The following is a 19,382-nucleotide window of genomic DNA, read 5'->3' as shown; positions in this document are numbered from 1 at the left end:
ACAGAGCCGAGGGCGCAGCTAGGTCATGTGTTGGTATGAATCCCACATAAAGATTTGGGGAAGACGTCCACCCATGAAGACTGAGTTTGATTTTTATTTTTTCCACCAGGGCCCCCACGCTACTCTCCAAATGCTGCTAAATGGTGAAATGTATCATAGGCATGCGTTAAATTCTCCTGCACAGGCTTTGGGTAGCACACTGGCTATGTTCCTCCCTGCAAACGGAAGCCAGCTCTGTCCACCTGAAGGGCTGAGAGGACCACGGGAAGCACTGAGCAGAAAGCAGCAGGAGCGCTTTCTGAGATGGGGAGGTGGCCCGTAAATGTGAGCTGCCTTCCCGTTTACCTTTCAGCTTTCTTCTGTAAAGGAAAATGTATTTGACTAAAATTCCTAAAGTCCCCTGCTGTAGGGAGCATCTTGGTGAACTACAGAGCAAAAACCTCAGGTCCAGGTGAGCACGGGTCACAAGAAGACATCACCTGGGCAAGACAAGCAGGAGGAGGAAGAGGAGGAGGAGGAGAAGCGGGGGAGGAGACAGAAAGACGAAGTAGAAGAGAAAGAAGAAATAATAATAATAATAATAATAATAGGCAGCTGAAGTATATATATTGGAAAATGCAGTGAAGTAAGTTTGAGTAACTAGATATTATTAAACCCTTATGTTTTTATACCACTTCATGTTTATAAATCATCTTGTAAAATTATGACATGAGATCAAAAATCATGATATATTTTACAGATGAGGGAACTGTACTTCGGAGGGACACGCCCAGGTCGTACACCAGATGGAAGGCAAAACTGAGATGTCCACTGCAGTCTCAGGAAAGCTCACCTAGCGTTTCCACAACGTCATGTCCCTCAGGAATTGGTGAGAGCAGAACTCTCCTTGGCCCTCTGAAATACCTGCTTCTTTAAGGAGCTCTATAACCCCATTCAAATGAAACTCCACCAACACATACCTAAAGAAAATTACCAGCTCCCGCATTACGGTTTGGGTGAAAGTCACTAATTCACTGACACATAAAAATGGGAAGGTGTTTCTAAAAATAAGTAATTCAGTTCTTGAGGCAAAAATTATTGATGTTGATGTTTGTACTTATTGTTCATGAAAGAAGGTCACTTCTTTTCCAGCACAAGGTAGCCCAAGGCTGGATAAGGAGTCAAGTCTTTCAAGTGTATCTGCAGTTGGAAGGACCTTTCAGGAACTGCTTCCTGGCCAGGACGGGCTAGGCAGCTCGCATGGTATTTGGACACAAAGAGGAACAAGATACAATCCAAACTCGGTTTGTAAATAAACAGTGATATACATAAATACGGTTATGTAAATGAGCAGTGATGAGCCAGTGGGTAAATGTAATAATAGTGGATCAAGAAGACAGGAAGGAGGGAGCATCTCTTTCTGCCTCGACCAGGAAGGACACAATTTGAGATGCCAACCCAAAGGAAGGGAGTCTTAGCTGGTCCAAAGAACCGGTGGGGAGATTCCAAACAATCAAGACAGAGGAGGGAGGACCTGCTCAGTGAAGTCAACAGTTTGTGCAAAGGCAGAAGCACAACAAAACTCACGATCCTTGAAAACTGAGCACGTAAGCTGATTAGGCACTTGACACATGGGTGGGCGCCAGTGAAGAAAGACCGTGATGCAGAATCATGGAGCGGGGCAAAAAGAGGGATCCTTCTTATACGTGCCCACCGATGGCTATCCTTGTATTACCGGTAGCTATTATTTACTACTACCTTTCAATTATTTTTATTTAAATTAAAATTTTTATTTATTTTTAAATTTCTATTTCTAATCTGTAATTTGAAGATCAGAGATCAACACTTAAAAAGAGGAAGGAAGAAGGAGGGATGGAAAGAGGAGGGGGAGAGAGAGAGAGAGAGAGAGAATGAGAATAACGGATCTTCTATTAACTCCAGATGCTGAATACACAGTTACTGGAGCTTATTGATGGACTAACACAGGGCATATCACCATCACTGAAAAAAAACTATACCAAGCGGCAAAAGACAGGTGTTTCAAGGTTCTTCTATCTTGCTGGGAATACAGGAGACCACACACAATAAGGTCTCATGGCCAAGCCAGTAAAATCATGCCACAGGGCAAAAGCATCCCCAAGAAACATCCCCAAGAACGCACAGGGCAAAGACGGGTGCCAAGGTAGACACCGATGGAAAAGTAGGACACGTGGAATTTGATGAAGGGCGAGGTCGGAGGCCAGGGTCTGTACACAAGGAAGATCGTATCAACAAAAGCTTTGAAGGCAAGTCGCCTATAAGATGTGCACCATCTATACCAGAAGTGATGAGATGCTGACTTGATCACTTTTTTTTTTTTTTAAAGGATTTTCTTATTTATTTATTTATTTATTTATTTATTTATTTTTGGCTGTGTTGGGTCTTCGGTTCGTGCGAGGGCTTTCTCCAGTTGCGGCAAGCGGGGGCCACTCTTCATCGCGGTGCGGGGACCGCTCTTCATCGCGGTGCGCGGGCCTTTCTCTATCGCGGCCCCTCCCGTCGCGGGGCACAGGCTCCAGACGCGCAGGCTCAGCAATTGTGGCTCACGGGCCCAGCTGCTCCGTGGCATGTGGGATCTTCCCAGACCAGGGCTCGAACCCGTGTCCCCTGCATTAGCAGGCAGATTCTCAACCACTGCGCCACCAGGGAAGCCCTTGATCACTTTTAAGAGCGTGGAGAAGATGCAGTAGAGGGACACTCTTAGGTGCCATGACATTTTGATGATGTGACATTAACAGCTAGTGTCAACCAGGGCTGGGGGAGCAAAGTGGCAGGAAATGTTCACATGCAGAACTTGAGCAAGTATTTATTACACCAGTAAGTACCAAGGTCTCAGCACTGGGGGTGGTCTTGGAGATACACAGATGAAGGAAACGTGATCTGGTCTATACAGAACTCAGAGTGTCACAGAGCCACACCAGAAAGAAAGCACAACTCGACGCATGAAGCCACAGAAGAGAGCTCAGAGCGATGAAGCTAGCTTAGCAGGCGACGGCACAGGAAGCATTACGTGTGATGGGTGAGGTTTGTAGCGGGCGCCTAGGGTGAGGAGGGAACAAAACAGGCAGAGGAGGGGGAAGCAGGCGGTACAACTGAGGGAACCACGTGTGCGAATAAGGCCTGAATGGAAGAGCACGGAGGGTGGAACAGGAGCAAACAGCTCTGAAACTGAGCGCACACACACAGAAGCATGGGACGCTGCTGCAAACAGGGCCGGGGTCTGAGACGGCTTAGACCCCACAAGACCTGGCAGAAAGCCAGTGACGGAAGCAAAGTGCTCAGGTCAGAGGCATCGTGGTGATTAAAAGTGCGGGATTTGGGATCATACAGCTCTTTGGTTCAGGCTGGTCCAATTCTCAGCCGTATAACCTTGGGAAAGTTACTGAACGCTGGTAAACTTTAGGTTCCTGATCTCAAAAGGGATAAAATAACTGCCCACCTCCTGTCCAGGTTGTTGGGCAGAACACATGACACTGTGATGTCTAGTGTTGAGTGCAATATCTAGCTCGTAGTGGGTACTTAGTAAACTGTTTCTAAAATTATTAAAACGCCACACATTTGCACAGAAAGATGGAAATACGGGTTCCTGTGGATCCTGGAGTAGAAATTCATGTTGAGGTGCCTGGCAGGGTGTAGCACCCAGGGAGACCCGTGCCAGGACACAGAAAGGCACTGACTCAGACGGTTTCAAAGCAACCCCAGGGAAAGGCAAGGCATGCAGCCTGGAAGATACAAGCAGGAAGCATGTTTCTGGATCTAGGACACACAGGTAGATTCATAAAATAACCCAAACACAGGCCTAGAGCCAGAATGTCTGCAAAGAAACTATGCAGTAAACCAAAGGAGAGAACACAGGGTATTTTAAATTTTACAACAACCAGAGGATTAAACTGCATTTAAAGATAATCAATTAAGTCTCCAACCTCTTAAAATCATCTGACATTCTACACCAAATTGTGACTACTCTACAGTAAGTTTTGTTTTTGTTTTTGTTGACTATTTTTTTGAGAGCACTTTTAGGTTCACAGTAAACCTGAGAGGAAGGTACAGCGATTTCATATGTACATTCGGGCCCTGCAGATGTATAGTCTCCTCCATTATCAACCAGAGAGGTGACTGATTTCAATCGATGAACCTACACTGACACGGCATTATCACCCAAATCCATAGTACGTTAGGGTTCACTCTTGGAGTTGTATATTCTGTGGGTTTGGACAAGTATCCATCATTATAGTATCATTAGGAGTATTTTCACTGCCCTAAATTTCCTCTGTGCTCTGTTTATTCATCCCTCCCGCTTCACCTCCCCAGCCCCAACCCTTGGCAACCAGTGACCGTTTTACTCTAGCCACAGTTTTTCCTTTTCCAGAATGTCCTCTAGGTGGAATCATACAGTGTGTAGCCTTTTCAGATGGGCTTCTTTCACTTAGTGACATGCATTTAAGGTTCTCCCATGTTTCTTCATAGTTTGATAGCTCATCTCTTTTTGGCACTGAATAACATTCCACTGCCTGGATACACCACAGTCTACGTATCCTTTCACCGACTGAAGGGCATCTTGGTTGCATCCGAGTTTTGGCAATTATGAGTACAGCTGCTACAAAGACCCATGTGCAGGTTTTTGTGTGGATGTCTACCTTGGGATAGACACAAGGAGCACACTTGCTGGACTGTACGATGAGAGTATGTTGTTGTGTAAGAAACCACCAAACTGTCTTCTGAACTGGCTGCACCATTTTGTATTCCCACCAGCAATGGAGGAGAGTTCCTGTTGCTCCACTTCCTCATCGACATTTGGTGCTGTCAGTGTTTTGGATTCCCACCATGTTAACGTTGTGTAGTGCTATCTCATTACTGTTTGAATTTGCATTTCCCTGATGACACATGCTTGTCTGCCATCTGTACTCCACGAGTTTCAACTGACAGAGATTCCTTGAAGTGTAATAGAAATACCTGGATAGATATGAAAGAGAAGCTGTGTGTACAGTCACAACATTTTGCTCTCCTTATGACTTTTGAGTTTAATGGGATTTGCAAGCAGGTGGACCTTCTGCCCAGAGAAGGACAGCAATAAACTCAGACACCAGGCCAGAGAGGGGCTGCAGCACCTGCACGGAGTGTGGGCAGCACCCTGATTTGCAGAGGCTATGACTGCTTCTGGACAGTTTGGACAAGGACAAACCAATAGCCCTAGTGAGTCACCAAATACTGCAACAACTTTTATTCGGCTCTATCTGAAATCCTGAACTTCGCAGAACACACAGGTCTATGAAACACAAAAGAATATTCACTATTATTGTGAGGAACAAGTTGCCCAGAAACAGTAAGCCACATCTCTACTAGAATCTTATTAAAAGGCCGAAGAAACAAATTCTTGGGTCTTGCAGTCACTGTAGACTCCCTGTCAAGCCACTTAAAAAATGGATTCTAACGAGTTCTCCACTGTAGAAAGGTATGCGCTTTTGCTATCGCCAGAGCAGCAGGCAGCTATGCTTCTTGAAATTGATTTAGTATACTTATTTCCTCATTATTTTGAAATCTGAAATTGATCATATCAGGGATAGGAGAGTGTAAATTTTATTGAAAAAAGTTTTATTCCTGGGAAGTGTAACTCCATTGCTTGTGCAAAAGCCAAAATGTGACTTTTTAGAAAAATCATCTCAGAAATGTCTATTTGGAAAATTAGAACTGGATGTCAGAGCCACCTACTCCTAAAATACATCTTTTTTTTTAGATTAAAAAATATGAACCACCAAAATATAAAAATAATGGAACCAACAATATTCAGATGAAATGTATTAGACAATTAAATATTCTTTCACTGCAGCTTATGCATAACATATTCTTTTTTAAATATTTATTTCATTTATTATTATTATTATTATTATTTGGGCTGCATCGGGTCTCAGTTGCGGCACGCAGGATCTTCGCTGCGGCATGCAGGATCTTTCATGTTGGTGCCCGGGCTCTTCGTTATGGCGCGTGGGCTTCTCTCTAGTTGTGGCGTGCAGGTTTTCCCTCTCTAGTTGTCGCGCGCAGACTCCACAGCGTGTGGGCTCAGTAGTTGTGATACGTGGGCTTAGCTGCCCTGCGGCATGCGGGACCTTAGTTCCCCGGCCAGGGATCGAACCCATGTCCCCTGCACTGGAAGGCGGATTCTTTACCACTGGACCACCAGGGAAGTCCCACGCATAACATATTCTTGTTAAAAAGTCACACTGCTTGTCCAAGGTTATCATATTTTAAAGTCTCTCCTGTTTTTCAAAAAACAGAAATATATAATCACCATTATGCAAGTCATATTAAAAATTCACTGCTCGTGGTAAATTGTGAAGTGGGTTATTTGAAAGATTTCCTTTCAAGGGGACAGTGGAGGACGGTAGATAATCAAGCCCCGCCCCTTCAAGCAGAAAGGCAGAGAAAAGACCTCTGAAGAAAGGCCAGGTGCGGTGGTCAACCCTGCCACCAAGCCCAGGGCTAACTTCAGGGAAATTTTCTGCTACCATCTGGTTTTGGGACAGCAACATAGTTCCAAATCCCTATTACTTTTCTTAAAATGTTGATGGCTTGGATGTCAGAGGGCTAGCTGTGTGTGGGGTTCCCAGGAGTCGGAAGTTGCCAGTTGGTTCTTACATCATATGCTGGTTTGAGATCCAAAGGAAGAGCTTCATTAATCTTGTAAACAGGTAGAAGCACAGAGCAAAATACCTCAATGATATATAGATGATAACAAGATTAAAGGCACTGATTTACCCTTGGAGAAAAATAACCAAAGTGGTCTGTAAACACTATGAATTGTAAAGGTGTAGAACCTGGCATGGTTATAAAACTTCCCTAGTCCCACGATAACTGCATAACTTTATCAACCTGTGCATTAACCTGGTACATCGACAACACTGCTTTTGATTAGTAAGCAAAGCTGGTGTCTTGGGGCCATCTGATGCTTGATGGATAGGCACAACTCAACTCAGCCAGCTGGTTTATGCTCCCTTGAATGCACACAGGAACATCAGTAGCTGCTTGGTATTATAAAAAGCAGCTCTCTGTTCAGGAGTCCAACTCCATATACAGCTTTTTTTTTTTTTTTTTTTTTGCCACGTAGGTGATGCAATGCTCAGAAACCGATACCTTTAGGTAAGAAAAACACACTGAAAGCCTAACAGACTCAGGAAGGCTCAGAGTTCTCTCCTTTTGGGGGTGACAACTGAGCTGTCGCAGATGCGCATTCTAAGCAGGTGACAAGGGACTTAGCAATTAACGTTCATTGTTATGAGTGCAGTGATTTTCACCCAGGTAATGAGCCAGAATTTTCTAGGACTTCTTAAAATCGTTTCATCAGGTCATCCTTGGTTGGTCCCATAATCCCACTATTCCAGAAAGTGTATCATGAAGCTCTGGACATTTCCGTGCTGTAAGACATCCCGCACTGATCGGATTAACTCAGAATGGACCCTGATGAGCACGACTGCCCCAGCATCTGTAGTAGAGAGACGTCAAAACATATGATTAACTTGAGCAAAACCAGATTGTGATAAGCTCTCCCTACCTCCCTCGTTCTTCCAAGCAGGTAGAGCAGGGAGTCGATTCTCTCCAAATACTGAATGAGTTTAAGCTCCTTATTCAGAGGAAATGTCTGGTTTCCACGATGTTTCATTCTGTATTTTCATTTCAGCATGAATATCGCAGCTTACCATGTGTCCTCTCCAAGTGAAACGGAGCAGGACCCTATGGTCCCTTCCCCACCATGTCCTCAGCCTGCCTTTTGTCTGTGGAAACACTTTAGCCAAAGAATAAGTTTAATCAGAGAAGTAAGAAAATGCAGAAGCAAAGGAAAACAGTCAAAGGAGACCAAATAATAATAATTTAGTCATTAGGCAAAGTCAAGGACCTTTTAGTCCCTCCTCAAGGGCTGTAGATCATATTCTGAGCCACGTCCTGTGAGCTGTCTTGTAGATACTGAAACCCCCGCCAGGTAGAAGAAGTTAACTCCATGATGACCAGACTGTAGCCATGACATATAAGCTGCCACAATTCCGAGAACTGGCCTCAAAGAAATGGAAACAAACCGACCCTGGAACTGGAGATTAACTGTACTTAAAACAGTCAAGAGGACGCTGGTCAGACCACCGATGACCAATTTCAAGATGACGGTCAGAGCTGACTGTGCTGTTTCTACGTGCAGTCCCTTCCCTCCGCCTATAAAAGCTCTTGCCCACTGATTTTGGTGGGGGGGGGGCAGAGTCAGCTTTCGGACAGAAGTCCACCCTCCTCCCCAGCTGCCAGCATCCAAAATAAAGCAAACTTTCCTTTCCATCAACCTGGCCTCTTTATTGGCTTCTGAGTGGTAAGCAGTAGGACCCCACTTTCGGTTACACAAGGACACAATTCTTGATTGATACTCAAGCTCCTTTTCGTTCTGTGGTCAGTTATTAATTCACTCCAGGTTCTCTGTATGTCCAATATGTGTTCATTTCTTTGCTAAGTGCTGGCGATGCAAAGACAAGCACGCCATGGTTTCTGCTCTCCAGTCTAGCACGAGAGAAAGACTTGCAAACAAGTGATTCCAGTACAATGTGCTATGAATCATGATAAAGGAATGTGTGTGGTGCACTCAGAATACAGAGTAGGGACAGCCAGCATGTCTTGGGAGAATCTGGAAAGAGAACTGGAAGCCACTAAATGTCTCTTTTAATTGACCCCCTTCCTCAGACAATGTCTGGGGAAATTTGCTAACCTTTCTTTTTCAAACTAGGTAATAATAACAGTATGAACTTCTTGGACTCTAAATCCTAACAATAGGAGTTATACTTTTCTTTTTTGAGTAACAGGGGCCCACTGTTTGCCAAGGAGCCATTTGGGACAGCCAAACACATTTCCAACATCAGGAGTGAGACCACTGCAATTTTGAAATTGTCAGTATATTTTGCAAAGGGTTTTTCTGAGACTTGTAAATGAAGGAATCTCTAATACATCAAAATCAGTCTCTGACTTTCACCTACAATATACGACAAACAAAAGTGAATACTCCAGTCTCCCGGACAACGCGTTGGATCTTCAGGATACCGTACAATCCCTGGATTCCTCAAGGAGGTAAAGCCATCAATGCTGGGTAATAAGAACATCTACCGTCCTTGGTTTCTCTCTGATGGATGTCAATGGAAACATTCCACTTTCCAAGAGCTGCACTTCTGATTGAGTCATCCCAGAACAATAATTCCAATGATGAGGAGACGTGCTTACTATTGTCACAGAAACATGCCCACATCCATGGATTCATATGTGTACTGAACACAGACTTCCAGCAAAGCCAGACTACTGGCTGAGAAGTACCTTAGTTATTCTGGGGCATGTATATCCTAGGTTATGCGGACCTTAATGCCAAAATCAGATTTGACATTGGCTGAGAAAGTCTCAACCAAGAAGACAGCGCCAAGGCCTGTCAGAGCAACTACAGGTCAGATCTCTTGGGCAATGTCAAATTTCCTTTTGGACAGAGGTCTCATAAATGTCGTCATCAGGCATGTCATATCCAGCAGGGTCCACGTTGCCCTGCATGCTGTTAAGAGAACTAGTACTGAGACAGCTGATAAAGCTGTTGATCTGTTTTATTTTTTTATAAATTTATTTATTTATTTATTTTTAAATTTTTGGCTGTGTTGGGTCTTCACTGCTGTGCGCAGGCTTTCTCTAGTTGCAGAGAGCAGGGACTACTCTTCGTTGCGGTGCACGTGCTTTCATTGCGGTGGCTTCTCTTGTTGCGGAGCACGGGCTCTAGGTGCACGGGCTTCAGTAGTTGTGGCTCGCGGGCTCTAGAGCACAGGCTCAGTAGTTGTGGCGCACGGGCTTAGCTGCTCCACGGCATGTGGGATCTTCCCGGACCAGGGCTCGAGCCCATGTCCCCTGCATTGGCAGGTGGATTCTTAACCACTGAACCACCATGGAAGTCTCTCTGTTTTCTCAATTTAATTTCCTAAGTAACAATTGCTAGCATTCACGAGAAGGTGCTTTCAGGAACCGAAACAGTGATGACATGTTCCCTGCATAAATGAATCAGATGAGATGATGAGACCTCGGTATTGCAAAACTTAGGTGGGTCATGTGGAAACACAGCATAGTTCTATTTTTTTTTAAATTTATTTATTTATTTTTGGCTGCGTTGGGTCTTCGTTACTGTGCGCAGGCTTTCTCTAGTTACGGCGAGCGGGGGCTACTCTTTGTTGCAGTGCGTGGGCTTCTCATTGCGGTGGCTTCTCTTGCTGCGGAGCATGGGCTAGGCACGCGGGCTTCAGTAGTTGTGGCACACGGGCTTCAGTAGTTGTGGCTCGCGGGCTCTAGAGCGCAGGCTCAGTAGTTGTGGCACACGGGCTTAGTTGCTCCGCGGCATGTGGGATCTTCCCAGAGCAGGGATCGAACCCGTGCCCCTGCATTGGCAGGCGGATTCTTAACCACTGCGCCACCAGGGAAGTCCGGATAGTTCTATTTTAAAGAGTTCTTATTATCATAGCAAAACTAAGAAATTCTCTCAGCTTAAGAATGTCAAGAAGCATCCTGCTTACTTACATGGTGTCCAACACAACTGCACAGCAATCCCTGAAAGCCCAAGGTGGGCACTATACTCAGTTCCCTTTAGAAGGAACACAGCCTCCCAAAGCCTCAGTTCCTTATCAGCAGGAGATGGTATAATTTATCATCCAAACCAGGACACATGAGAGGGAAAGGGGGGGTGGGCTTATCAGCTGGGTCAATGGGCAACAGGTGTCAGCTGCAACTGTCCTGGGTAAACAAAAAGTTACCCCAGTTGTCAGAAACAAGCTTGTTGGTTCCGTTCAGTCATTTTTGCCCCTGACTACACATTAGAATCATCTTCGGAGAAAACACACATACACAAGCATACACCTATACCTACATATGCATACACCTATACCTACATATGCATACACACGTTTACATGCACAAATACATATGCATATGCATACACATATACTGAGATATCTAAGCCCTACTCCAGACCAAGTAAACAAGATTTCTAAAAATGGAGTGAATCTTGGGCATCGACAATTTTTAAAAGCTCCCCCAAGTGATACAAATAAGCAGCTGGGCTGAGAACCACTGAACTGGACACTCTCCAAAGCTTTCCCAGATCTCAAATTCTGGGAGTATAATTCCTGAGAATGAAGTTCCCACCCTTGCTATGGTCAAACTTTTAGTCTCCTTTCTAGAACACAGAATATTTCATACCAGTAAGATAATAACCAACACGTATTTATGAAGAGTTTATACTTTACAAACCACTTTCTCAACATCATCTTTTTTTTTTCCCCTCACATTAACTCCATGAGAAAGTCAGGTTGGTTATTATTATTATTGACTTTCTACAGGTGAGGAAATTGAGGTTTCAAAGATCAAATACACAGGTACCGGGCATCTTATACAAGAAGCATAGGGAATAATCATGCCCACATCTTGATTAGAAACGGCAGCAGACAGGAGCAGGTGCCTGGGATTCCTGCCACATGGGTCTGAACTCCATTTCTATGATTTATTACCTTGATAAGCTGGGGCAAGGTATTTAACCTCTGCAAATATCATCTCTAAAATTAAAATAATACCAGTACTCTTGCTCCGTAGCGCTGTGGTAAGTACTGCATAAGATTTTACATGGCAGACCTTAGCCCCATGTGGAAGAAACAGTAACAACTGTATCGTTGTTGTTCTTGTTACTGTTACTCCTCTTCCTCTTCACCCTCCTTTTACTGCTATAATTACTACTATTACTACTACTACTGCTAGAACTAATAATAATCATCCTGGCTATAGGCAGAGTCAACGGCCCTGCAAAGAGACAACCTTAATCACAGTAAAACCCTTTGAGCTCATCTTTACCCTCTTCCCACATACTCTGCCCCCAAACCAAAAGGAAACATGAATATTCTTCAGATGAGACACTCTGTGAAATCAGACACCCCCAGCCAGGTAACAATGTTGAACTCTGGAAGTCTTTGGTATATACAGCAAACCATCAGACCCTAGACAGATGCTCAGCTGGATTTAGAAACCGGGGTGAGAGCAGCCTTGGAGATGTGCTACGCGAATGTGCCTTCAAGGAAGAACCTACTGGGTTGGCCAAAAAGTTCGTTTGGGGTCTTCTGTAACATCTTACAGAAGACGCCTAACGAACTTTTTGGCCAACCCAATATTTATCAGCCCCGTGGGGTCTGCTCCCATGTTTAGATGGAAGCCCCACACTTTGGGGGGAAGCCCCCAGCTTCCCCATTGGTGGAGTATGGTCATCAGTACGAGGGTCTGGCCATTTCTGCCCAGTGCCTTGCTACTCGAGGGCCATCTTTGCACTAGAGCTGCCCCTGGACCAGGAATGCAACCTGTGGTTCTTCGTCCTCCATCCCCCCTTTCACAGTATCCGATTACACTGTGACGTAGACTTTCTGGTGAAAAATAACACAAAGCACCCCCATACATGTCAAACAACCCTGTCAAGGATGGTGGGGTGGTACCCTACACAACTGAGAAACAATGAAAACAATACAAAATGTTTTGTTCCAAAATTGTATTATTTCATGACTTTCTAAAAGTTTATTTGGAAAGCTCTATGGAGTTATAAAATATGTCTGACTTGTCTCTCTTTCTAATGAAGTGCCTGCAACATGAGGCTTAAAAAAAAGTGATTATGGATCATGTTCTATTCATGTCATCTTTGTTTTGCAAATTAAATTTGTTATGCCACATTAGCTCAAAGATATGAATATTTTAATAATGCCAGATCTATAAATTGCAAGAAAAATGAATTAGAATTTTAAAATGCATTCAGTTCCAAGGAATTGGATTTCTTGAGGATATATTTTTCACCTAGAGAGAAAAGGTATTCTAAATTACTGTGTTTCCATTTTAACCATTTAATTTCATTCTCATTTTGGTAATTCATATTTTTCAACATAATGAAAACATTAAAAACAAGCAAAAGCTAAATGGTAAACTATTTTAAAATATTAGTTGGACCTAGTAATCTAAATATTCTTAATATTAATATTATTATGGTTAAGGATAATAATAATAAAATAGTTACAATGTGACAAAAGGTATTCTATACTCTTTGCATGTATTAATCCATTTGGCTTCAGAAACATTTTACATTTTAAGTATAATCATTATCTTCTTGTACATATTGACAAACATTTTATAGGTTATTTGATCTGGTAAATTAAATATTTTTAATGTTAATATTGTTAGGGTTGAAGATAATAATTATGCAATAGTTAAACAGTTCTTACTATGTAGCAACCAAAATTCTAGGCTCCTTACATATATTAACTCATTTAGCCTCATACACATTCTATAATTTAGGTGTAATCATTATCCATGATGTATGAATTAAGGAACTGAAAAACAGAGAGGTTAAGTAACCTCCCCAAGGTCACACAGCTATTTGTGGTACACCCTGGATTTGAACCAAACAGTCTGCATGAACCAGGAAAACAAATGCCGACTTACCTTAAGCCACGTCAATTAAACTTTCAGTCTGTGAGTGTGTCTGTATGTAAATGCACATGCAAACTGAGTAATTTTAAATCAAACTGATTTGACTTCAACAAATGCATCTGAATTTTAAAATCCAAATGAGTATGGTCTTTGTACTCACCCTGAATATCCGAGGCATGTTCAGTGCGCTCTGGCAGCTGCCTCTCTTGTTCAAATGAGTCTCACCTCGCAGAAGAGCTCCTGCAAGTGATGAAATGAATCAGCAAGCTCCACAAGAAAAGCCAGCTCAGCACTCAGACCTGTCTGGTTCTAGGCCAGAACTAGAATTTTCCAGTTGTGCATCAATCATTTTGTCAGACCTCTTGCATAGTCAATTATCAGTAAATAGTCATTAAGTACCTACTGTATGCCATTCCCTCAGCTAAATCCGAGCTTTTAAAAGGTAAGTATGACTCTACTGAACTAGCAGTATTCACAGAAAAAGAATCCAATTTATATCAAATATTTATCATTTGCCCCTCTACGGGACAGTCAATAAAGTACCCTAAACTTTTGAAGACGATTCCAAAAAAAAGAGCTCCCTGCCTTTTCTGTGGCTATGATGCAGTCCTGATAATGCACTTTTTTCCAGTTTTACTGAGATAGAATTGGCATACAGCACTGTGTAAGTTTTAAGATGTAGAACATAATGATCTGATTTATATCATGAAATGATGACCACAATATGTGTAGTGAAGCTCTATCATCTCATAGAGATACATTAAAGAAAGAGAAAAAATACGTATTTTTTCCTTGTGATGAGAACTCAGGATCTATTCTCTTAAGAATTCCATATATAATGTGCAGCAGTGTTAATTATCTTTATCATGTTGTACATTACATGCCTATGACTTATTTATCTTAGGACTGCAAGTTTGTACCTTTCCACTGCCTTCATCTCATTCCCCCTCTTGCCACCCCCCATCTCATAATCACAAATCTGATTTTTTTTTTTTTTTGCAAGTTAAGTTTTATTTGGGGCGAAATGAGGACTGCACCGCAGGAGACAGTGTTTCAGATAGCTCTGAGAAACTGCTCCGAGGAGGCAAGGGGGGAGCCAGGTTATATAGGAGTTTTGCAACAAAAGGGCAGGTAGTCTGAACGTCATAAGATTATTGTTAATTAAAGGAAAACCAGGTATCTCAAGTTAAAGAATTTAGGGCTTTTCCATGTATGGGAAGATGCAAGAGTCTGGGCTCACTGAAATCCTTCCTTTGATATGTACCTCAGCTATCTGGGGCCAGTATCCTGTGTTTTCATATCCTGAGTTTCCTCAGGGCTCACTGTGGGGAGTGGCTGCAGTCTGATGGCTACTAGATGGCAGGTATTCTTCCCTTCCTGAGTTCCCTCAGGGCTCACCCGCTCACCTGGCTGCAATCAATGAAGACTGTGACATCCTTTGTTTACTGATATGGCAGGAAATATCCGATTTCTCAAATCATCCTCTTGGTCAGGAATTCGAACAATACTTGGGAGACATTTCATGACCAAATTTAGTCCCATGGTGCTGGGAGGCTCATCCCAGATCAGGAGAAAACTATTGTTGATATGCCACTCCAGGTGCTAATTTCCGGATTTGGCCCTGTTGATAATTAAAGATTCTCTGGATCCTCTGTCTAATTATGATCCAGGAGACATATTCCCTTGTTGCTTCTTCCCATACCTAAAATCACACTATTACAATTATTTTATGTTATAAATGTGAGAAGTTTTACTGAGGGCCTGGTTACACACTGGGTACTGTGAGAGACAACAATCTTATAAAACAGACAGGATATAAGCAATGCAGCTAGTAACACTGACAAAGCCATAGTGCAGCAGGGTGACACAAAGCGCAAACAATTTGGAAACAAAGAACAAATTAAAACACTGATTAGTGTAACTAGTTGTAATCCAGTTGCAATAAACCATCAAGTCCACAGGAGAGCCAGCTGGAGACGCCAAATTCTGGCAGGTCTGAACTCTTTTTCTATGAGTCTGTTTGTTTGTTCTTGAAGTATAATTGACCTTCAACACTATGCTAGTTCCTGTTACACAGTGCGGTGATTTGATACTTCTATACATTTCAAAATGATCACCATGATTAGTCTGGTTACCATCTGTCACCACACGAAGATATTATACAGTTATTGACTCTCTGATGAATGCACTTTTGAACTGTTTACCCGTACTCTGAAATTCCATTGGCAGGATACAGCTCAGGAGTCATGCTGTTTTTTAACATGTGACCTGACCCAGGGACGGGGTTAGGCAGGATTCCACATCACTTGTGCCACCTTAATTTAACGCTTACACTCCTGTCTTGCAATGATGGCTGGTGTCATCTTTCCTCCCTCATTAGACTGTAGCCTACCTGCCTCATTCATCATTATATCCACGGGTCTGTGAAAATGCCAACACACAGAGCACTCACAGGTGATACTGCTGAAAAAATACATTCATAGATTAAGGAGACAGTTAATAACCCCTTAACAAGACTGTGTGGAACAAAACACTTACTTCAAAGTATGAGTTCTGATGGGTGTGTTAAAAAATCTATCCTATTACTTTATAGACGGCCTTGCTCTTTGTGCATTTAATACTTCTAGCACTGACACCCATGGCATGTCGTAATTTATAAATTTATTAAGACGCAAGTTCAGACAGCATTGTTAAAGCTGTTGGGAAGACATCATTTAGGTGGTGAAAAAACCTAGCAAATCATCAAACATCGATACCTAATATAATCTTTCTTCTCTTTATGTCATTCACAAGTGGACACTATTATGCATTAAAATGATGTTCACAAGTCCAGGTTATTGATAAGATGTCTGGAAGCAAGATATGAAAACAGAAGTCTTACATACATTTAATATTAGGTCACTGACTGTATAATCAATTAAGTTATTGGCAGTTACTGTGTTAGATTATCTCATATTGATGGCTTTTTATATAATGCTTCATACTAAGTTTGAGATAGAAATCTCTAGAAAGTAAATTATACATTACATTTACCTATGTGTGTTGGGAATATACACCATACATATTAATTTTACATGGGTAGTCATTATTTTGTTTCTCTAAATTTGTATTTGTTTGTATTCTCTAAATTTTCTATGAAGAATATGTTTCTTTAGAAATAAGACAAATATTTTATTTCTTAAAGGACTAAATTCTTGGGCTTCCTTGGTGGCGCAGTGGTTGAGAATCTGCCTGCCAATGCAGGGGACACGGGTTCGAGCCCTGCTCTGGGAAGATCCCACATGCCGCGGAGCAACTAAGCCCGTGCGCCACAACTACTGAGCCTGCGCTCTAGAGCCCACGTGCCACAACTACTGAGCCCATGTGTCACAACTACTGAAGCCCACGCACCTAGAGCCTGTGCTCTGCAACAAGAGAAGCCACCGCAATGAGAAGCCCGTGCACTGCAACGGAGAGTAGCCCCCGCTCGCCGCAACTAGAGAAAGCCCGCACCCAGCAACGAAGACCCAACACAGCCAAAACTAAATAAATAAAATAAATAAATTAAAAAAATAAAATAAACTCTTATAGGAGTAGAAATAACTCACACTTCTTTTGTGAAATAATGATTCCCCTTGAGTGTGTGTATATCCATATACAAACATAGTTCAAAAGCATATTTTCATGACCTAGAAGTTATATTAGCAATAGCTCGAACTATGAGAGCTCTTTAATAGGAAATTATACCAGTTAATATAGAAATTATACTTATTTATAAAATTTAGTTTTCTTCACTAAAAAAAATGAGTTCATAAAGTGGACTCAATAAAGTAATGGCTATTTAGAACCTCAATGAACATTTTAGATACAAATAAACATAGAAACAGTCTAAACAAGTAACATACTCTATAGCCATTTGACTTTTATTCAGGACAGAACCTAATTCATCTACCTTTGAAATCAATCAGTACTCTATAAAGGTGAAGGAGGCAAGAGATGAGAGGGTCAAAAATGACCATATTAATCTCAGCTTTCTTTTTTTTTTTTAACATCTTTATTGGAGTATAATTGCTCTACAATGGTGTGTTAGTTTCTGCTTTATAACAAAGTGAATCAGTTATACATATACATATGTCCCTGCATCTCTTCCCTCTTGCATCTTCTTCTTTCGAATGTTTACATATCTGATTTTATATCGGGATTTCAGTCATGTCTCAAGGAAGGCACACAGAGCAGGCGTTCTCTCTGCAGGTGATGTGGGGAATGATAAAGCACAGGCAGCTGGGTCTGAAAGCTGACTGCCTTCTCTCTGCAGGTGATGTGGGCAATGATAAAGCACAGGCAGGGGAGAGCCCGCTGGTTTCTAACTGGACTAGGGCCATGTTAAAGTGAGATCTCCCTGGCTCTCCCAACCCTGGGAATTGGGGCTTCTCTCTGCCATTTACATCCTTCTGGGATCTGCGGTGTCCCACTCGCATCAGCTAGCAGGGGGCAGCCTGGAGAGTTATAGAAAACAATAAACACGGACCTTGTGAGGAAACCTGTTTTCACATATGGGTCAGTTCCATCTGGCATTACGTTTGTGGGATTTTGCACGTCATCTTGCAGGATGCAGGCCCACTCTTCTGAAAGTCACTCAGTAACTAAAGGCAAACATTTCTGAGAACCTGCTGTGCTCAACTGCTACCATCCCTTTAATCGAGTTCCTTGGACAAAATCAAGGATCAGAAGTTGTCTCAACACTTTGAGAGCAGCCAATGGATAACCGGGGGGAAGGGAAAGTATAAGATAGCGATAACAGTCTCTCAACAGTGTGCACTAAGACAACCCCCGTTTACTACTTTCCAGTAAAACAGTTAAGGGTACAGCTTTGCCCTCTGACGAACCTGGGTTTCTTTCCTTTGCTCCCTTCTATTTGGCCAGGTAATCTGGGAAAAGTGCCTTAGCGTGTGTGAGGCCACTTTCTCTACCTGCTTCAGAGCATTGACTGTGGAGGTGGAGATGAAGAACATAACACAATTAGCAAAAGCTCTGGCACACAGTATGGGCTCAGTAACTATTACCTGATTACTATTAATTATGATTATTCTTCATGCACAGGACATTTAATCCAGTGCAAAGGTGCAGCAGAAAGTGTCAGGAGTATCTGTCCAGCCCACGAGCCTCCAGGCCTTGGCACCCATCCCTCACCATTCCTCACTGCTTGGACCAGGGATGGATCCTGATACACATTTGGCCAATCATATATTCTCTCTACCGGACATGCAGCCTAGAGGGAAAGGGAGGCTATTCTTTGTGCCGTCTGGCTGAACTGAGGGGCTCCCACGTTTGGTCACGTGCACCTTGAGAAGCAGAGAGAGCAGATCTCCTGAGAGGAAGGGAAATAAAAGAGATGCTGCATTAGAATCCACAAGACCCTGGCAATCCACATTTGCAGCAACATGGATGGACCTAGAGATTGTCACACTGAGTGAAGTCAGTCAGACAGAGAAAGACAAATACCCTATGATATCGCTTATATGTGGAATCTAAAGAAACGGTACAAATGAACTTATTTACAAAACAGAACTTGAGTCACAGATGTAGAAAACAAACTTATGGTTACCAGTGGGAAAGGGGGGGGGGTAGGGATAAATTGGAAGATTGGGATTGACATATACACACTACTATATATAAAATAGATAACTGATAAGAACCTACTGTATAGTGCAGGGAACTCTACTCAATACTCTGTAATGACCTATATGGGAAAAGAATCTAAAAAAGAGTGTATATATGTATATGTATAACTGATTCACTTTGCTGTACACCTGAAACTAACACAACATTGTAAATCAACTATACTCCAATAAAAAAATTTTTTAATTAAAATGTTAAAAAAAAAAAAAAAG

At 42.4% G+C, this 19,382-nt stretch overlaps 1 long non-coding RNA gene across 3 annotated transcripts in view; it reads right to left on the bottom strand.

The window, feature by feature from the left end:
- The window catches only part of LOC103012576 (uncharacterized), a 508,544-nt gene that overhangs the window by 478,297 nt on the left and 10,865 nt on the right, over window positions 1-19,382 (bottom strand). For 2 of the 3 annotated variants that reach the window (XR_009006628.1, XR_009006629.1), the window contains exon 2: window positions 13,673-13,752. This is a non-coding gene — a long non-coding RNA (uncharacterized LOC103012576). Of the gene's footprint in view, window positions 1-4,977; window positions 7,496-13,672; window positions 13,753-19,382 lie in introns of those variants that run through there. The other variant, XR_009006627.1, reaches the window with a different exon arrangement.

This window comes from Balaenoptera acutorostrata, chromosome X, assembly GCF_949987535.1.
Source record: "Balaenoptera acutorostrata chromosome X, mBalAcu1.1, whole genome shotgun sequence".
NCBI lineage: Eukaryota > Metazoa > Chordata > Mammalia > Artiodactyla > Balaenopteridae > Balaenoptera > Balaenoptera acutorostrata.
This window is presented reverse-complemented; position numbering and strand designations above follow the sequence as displayed.